The sequence below is a fragment of the Camellia sinensis genome, chromosome 3, assembly GCF_055761805.1.
Source record: "Camellia sinensis isolate YWXY chromosome 3, ASM5576180v1, whole genome shotgun sequence".
Taxonomy (NCBI): Eukaryota; Viridiplantae; Streptophyta; class Magnoliopsida; order Ericales; family Theaceae; genus Camellia; species Camellia sinensis.
This window is the reverse complement of record NC_138963.1, coordinates 91,946,623-91,952,645: the sequence shown is the minus strand read 5'-3', so window position 1 is coordinate 91,952,645 and position 6,023 is coordinate 91,946,623. Positions and strand designations below refer to the sequence as shown.

The 6,023-nt window shown below is 40.3% G+C and overlaps 1 protein-coding gene across 2 annotated transcripts in view; it reads right to left on the bottom strand.

Annotated features, from left to right (window-relative positions):
- Positions 1 to 372: 372 nt before the first annotated feature.
- The window catches only part of LOC114288866 (uncharacterized), a 28,360-nt gene continuing 22,709 nt past the window's right edge, over positions 373 to 6,023 (bottom strand). For both annotated transcript variants that reach the window (XM_082920365.1, XM_082920367.1), the window contains one exon: positions 373 to 670. The gene's annotated coding sequence lies outside the window, so the exon portion shown is untranslated. The remainder of the gene's footprint in view (positions 671 to 6,023) is intronic.

Genomic DNA, 6,023 nt, shown 5'->3' with positions numbered 1-6,023 from the left:
GCTTTCGCTCTTGTTTGTTTTACGTAATTTCTACAAGTTAGATATTAGAAAGAGTTTATGAGAAAGAGAGAATTACAACACTGATTTGGTTAGCCAGACTTGAAATTGTAGTGCTGCAACTTCAAGATTGGTCGTTGCATCCTACGAAGCAGACGCTGGTAAATCTCGAAACACCAGAGCGAGAGTGAAATCTACTTGAAGCAAATTGTGTCCAATACAAATCTCGACTTAAAGTTATCTATTTCTACGCAATGTAAGTATTAAATTCAGATTTTAATTTGTTAAATTATTTTTTAGAAGAATTAAATTCATATTTTAATTTATTAAATTATTTCATTCTGTTCTTTATTTTATATAATTAAATTACACACATTTACATAGAAAACCGCTAGGTTCTAACATATATGAGGAAATGACATTACTTCAAATTGAACATTTCAATCTTACAATTTAAAAATTGTAATCGATTGAAATATTTGGAACTTATTTTAACTTGATCACAAGCAAATTTAGCTTAGTTTAAGGGAGGTTTAGAGCATTAATAGTTTCTAATAATAAATATCTTAAGTAAGGCCAAAGCTCTAAGAGGCTGAAATTGTAGGACTTGATGACCAGCACCTCTAACTGTTGTGAAAGTTAATCCTTCATAAACTACTTTATATCCTCCCACCTGCACCACTTACCCACATTAATTACAAAATTAAAAAAAAATAAAAAATAAATAACATAAACATATAAATCAAGAAAATGATATATCAAACCTGTTAAGTCGCCAATTGACCTAAAAATTGCTGATGAAATAACACAATTATATGAATCAAGAAAAATAATAAGTCACCAATTTTCCCAAAAACAAGTATGGGTAGGCATAACACCCATGCTTTGAGACCGGGGGTGTGTCCTAAATATATGTTAATGATCCGAATCGTTCTTATTATAAGGTTCATCGAGTAGATCATCCATGAAAAAAAAGGAGTTAATTGAACATATGTAATCTCATAACAAGATCACATTTATGTTTAAATAAAACAAATGGTTAGCGTAATTTTTGATAAATTTTTACAAAACAATTAAAGCCCGATCATCGGGTTACGCATATCTGATTAATCTCATTTTTCATATGGATGATATGCTCAAGGAAATCTAAAATATAAACAATTTAGATCATCAAAATAAATTCAGGATAAATTCGATGAGTCGTCACAGCATGGGTGTTGTGACAACAGGAGAATGACTCATTTCGATACCACTATCCTCCATACTTCACCATACTCTATTTATGGCCTCATTTCAGGCCCACAACAATAATTCAAACCATTCGTCTTATAAATCTCATAGTAAAAATTATTTGTGCAAAAAATCAGTTTCATCGAATATCGATGAATAGCTTCTCTCCATACTACTATCCCCCATGGACAATAATTTATGAGTTTCATTCCAAATCCACAATGATAATCCAAACTGTTCATCTAGTAAATATCACAGTAAATTGTTTTTGCAAAAAATTAATTTCATTGGACATCAATGAATCAATAAACAAATCACATTTTGTTTTATAGTTTAAACTCATAGTTCTTGTCCATTTTAAAAAATAAAATATAATTTATTTACATGTGTAGTGATATCCATTAAAGCAGATTTTTTGTACAGATTATTTTTATTATGAGATTTACAATATAAACAGTTTGAATTATAATTGTGAACTCGAAATAAAATGGGAGCCTTTTTGATAAATCCATTTTCTAGGAGCTTTATTCCATCCAACCCATATTCTTTTTGACTATTCCATTAGGTCCAATTTGAGATAAGAAGACCAAAATACCCTTTTCATCTACTTATGTTCCATTTAGTTCACATTATTTTTTTATGTTTCAATAAGTCCTATGGGTAACATAATTACCAAAATACCCTTAATGTGAATGTTCACACCATCAATATAAATGTTTATATCGTCAATGTGTAGGGGCCCGACTCATGTCGATCCTCGTGGGTGCCCGAAAAAATTCGAGTCGGGCCGGGCCGGCCCACAAGCCAAAAAAATAGGCTCGACCCGGTCCGTTGATAATATGAACATTCACATTGACAAATTAACATTCACATTGATAGGAGTATAAAATTGGCCTGCGGCCCGTGGGCGGCCCGAAACCAGCCCGTCGCCCGGGGCTGGCCCGGGCCAGTCCGTCCACAATATGAATATTCACATTGACATATTAACATTAACATTAACATTAACAAGAGTGTAAAATTGGCCCATGACCCGTGGGCAGCCCGAAGCCCAGGCCCGGGCCCGGGTCGGGGCAGGCCCGGCCCGTTGACAATGTGAACATTCACATTAACATGTTAACATTCACATTGATAGGAGTGTAAAATTAGCCCGCGGCCTGTGGCCAGCCCGAAACCCGCCTGCGACTCGTGGGCTGCCCTGGGCGGGCCCGGCCCGTCCCGTTGATAATGCAAATATTCACATTGACATGTTAACATTCACATTGATAAGAGTATAAAACTAGCCCACGGCCCATGGGCGGCCCGGGGCAGGCCCGACCCGGCCTGTTGACAATGTGAATATTCACATTGACATATTAACATTCACATTGATAAGAGTGCAAAATTGACTCGCGTCCCACGGGCGGCCCGGGGCGAGCCCAGTCCGGCCCGTTAACAATGTAAATATTCACATTGACATATTAACATTCACATTGTTAAGAGTGTAAAATTAGCCCGTGGCCCGTGGGCGGCCCGTTGCCTAGGGCGGGCCCGGCCCGGCTCGTTGACAATGTGAATATTCACATTGACATATTAACATTAACATTGATAAGAGTGTAAAATTAGCCCGTGACCCGTGGGCAGCCCGAAGCCCGGCCTTGGGCCGACGCGAGCCCGGCCCGTTGACAACGTAAATATTCACATTGACATGCTAACATTCACATTGATAAGAGTGTAACATTAGCCCGTGCCCCGTGACTGCCCGAAACACGCCCACGGTCCGTAGGCGGCCCGAGGCGGGCCCGGCCCGGCCTGTTGACAATGTGAATATTCACATTGACATGTTAACATTCACATTGATAAGAGTGTAAAATTGACTCGCGTCCCATGGGCGGCCCGAAGCCCGTGAGCGGCCCGGGGTGGCCCGGGTTTGGGTCCGGGCCTACCCCGGGCCGCAGGCGAGCTTCGGGCAGTGGACAAGTTTCACACTCCTATCAATGTTAATGTTAACATCTCAATGTGAATATTCACATTGTCACGGGTCGAGCCAAGCCCGCCTCGGGCTGCGATCGGGCTTCGGGCCGCCCACGGGCTGCGGGCCAATTTTACACTCCTATCAATGTGAATGTTAACATGTCAATGTGAATATTCACATTGCCAACGGGCCGGGCCCGCCCTGGCCCGAGGTCGGGCTTCGGGCTGCCCACGAGTCACGGGCCAATTGTACACTCTTATCAATGTGAATGTTAATATGCCAATGTGAATATTCATATTGTCAACAGGCCGAGCCGCCCACGGACTCGCCCCGGGCCGCCCACGGGCCGTGGACGGGTTTCGGGCAGCCACGGGGCGTGGGCTAATTTTACACTCCTATCAATGTGCATGTTAACATGTCAATGTGAATATTCACATTGTCACGGGTCGGGCCAAGCCCGCCTCTGGCTGCGGTCGGGCTTCGGTCCGCCCACGGGCTACGGGCCAATTTTACACTCTTATCAATGTGAATGTTAACATGTCAATGTGAATATTCACATTGTCAACGGGCCAGGTCGGGCCTGCCCCGGGCCGCGGGCGGGCTTTTGGTTGTCCATAGGCCGCGAGCCAATTTTATACTCTTATCAATGTGAATGTTAACATGTCAGTGTGAATATTCACATTGTCAACGGGCCGGACCGGGCCCGCCCCGGGCAGCCCATGGGCCGCGGGCGAGTTTCGCGCCGCCACGAGACGGAGGCCAATTTTACACTCCTATTAATGTGAATGTTAACATGTCAATGTAAATATTCACATTGTCAACGAGCCGGGCCGGGCCGAGTCGGGCCTGCCCTGGGCTGCTGTCTAGTTTTATACTCTTATCAATGTGAATGTTAACATGTCAATGTGAACATTCACATTGTCAGCAGGCCGGGCCGGGCCCGCCCACGAGCCGTGGGCGGGTTTCGGGCAGCTATGAGGCGCGGGCTAATTTTACACTCCTATCAATGTGAATGTTAATATGTCAATGTGAATATTCACATTGTCAACGGGCCGGGCCGGGCCCGCCCCGAGCTGCGGGCGAGCTTTTGGTTGCCCATGGGCCGCGGCTCAATTTTATACTCTTATCAATGTGAATGTTAACATGTCAATGTGAATATTCACATTGTCAACGGACCGGACCGGGCCCGCCCTGGGCCGCCCATGGGCCGCCGGCGGGTTTCACACCGCCACGGGACGGGGGCCAATTTTACACTCCTATTAATGTGAATTTTAACATGTCAATGTGAATATTCACAATGTCAACGGGCCGGGCCCGCCCTGGCTCGCCGGCGGGTTTCGGGCCGCCCACGGGCCAATTTACATTCCTACAATTGTGAATTTTAAAATATGAATGTTCACATCATTAAATTGCTAATCGTTGAAAAAATATTTATAAGGGTATCAAAATTAAATATAAGGGCATAAGTGTCCAAGAAAATAGTGTAAATCAAAAAAATGGACTTTATGGAATAAAACTATACATACATGGGACTAAATGGGTTAAAAAATTTCTTCATGGACTTCTTGGGTTAAAACACTTTTAAATTGGACTTATCAATAAAAATCCCAAATAAAATTCTAAATCGAGTATGGTCAAATATAAAGAATAATAGTATAGAGAGGATCAATCCCCCCCCCCCCAAGAAAAAAAAAACACACACACACACACACACAAAACGCCTTTAAAACTTAAATTTTAACTCTTTCATTTGGTTTTTTTTTTTGGGGGGGGGGCATTTTTGAACTTTTTCAGCTCAATTTTTATTAAAAAAAAAAAACTTTGTAAGCCCTTCTCGACAAAACAATTCCAATTTTTTTTTAAAAAAAAAAAATCAGTCAATTTTGAAAAAAACAAATAATTAAAGACAAATCATTTGTCTTCTCTAAACTTTTTCAAGAAACAATCAATTTAATTTTTTATTTTTAGCTTTTTAGAAACTTTTAGTTGAAACGGATAAATTTGATTCAAGTTCAAAAAAAATCTGAAAACAAAGATAGAAATGCAAATAGAGAGTCATTGCACCTGAACAATGGTAAATCAACTATTCTCCAAAAAGCTAAAATTATTCAATAATACTATAAATTTAGACTTAATTATCTGAAAATTATTCAGAACTGTCGTCTTGTAATTCAAATTTATTCTACATATGAATCCCACGCAAAACAAATTCAATCTCAACCACATGACTCTTATTCGATATACATTCGGGATTTGTTAGATAAGGTTCATAGCATTTTTCTAAATTATTAGAAAAAAGACCCAACTAATAACAAATAAAACCAACTAGCACTAATTTAGTTGGCCAAAGTCATTGCACCTCAATAAGAGATCAATGGTTCTAGTCTCTCTCCTCCAAACTATAAACTTAAATATATCATATAAAGTAAAAAATAATAATATTTTCACATAAATTTTAAACAAAATATAAGATTATAATAATGTGACAGTGTCAATTTTTTAAAAATAATATTCTATATTAATTTTGTGAACAATTTTTTTTGTATTTGTATAGCATTAGTTTCTAAAGCTAGCTCAAAAAACGTCACTACAAAAAAATTGACTTTTTGCGACGGTAAAATACCGTCACTAATACTCCTAATGTCGTCGCTAATACTTTTTGCGACGGCAAAATGACTTTTTGCGACGGCAAGAGGGGGGTCGCAACTGCAGGGGTTGCAAAAGAGTTTTTGCGACAGTAAGTGCCGTCACTAATGTTTTGCGACGGCATTTTTTGCCTTTTTGCGACGGCACCGTGCAGTCGCTAATAACGTTTGAAATGTCTTGACTTTTTTGCGACGGCCCT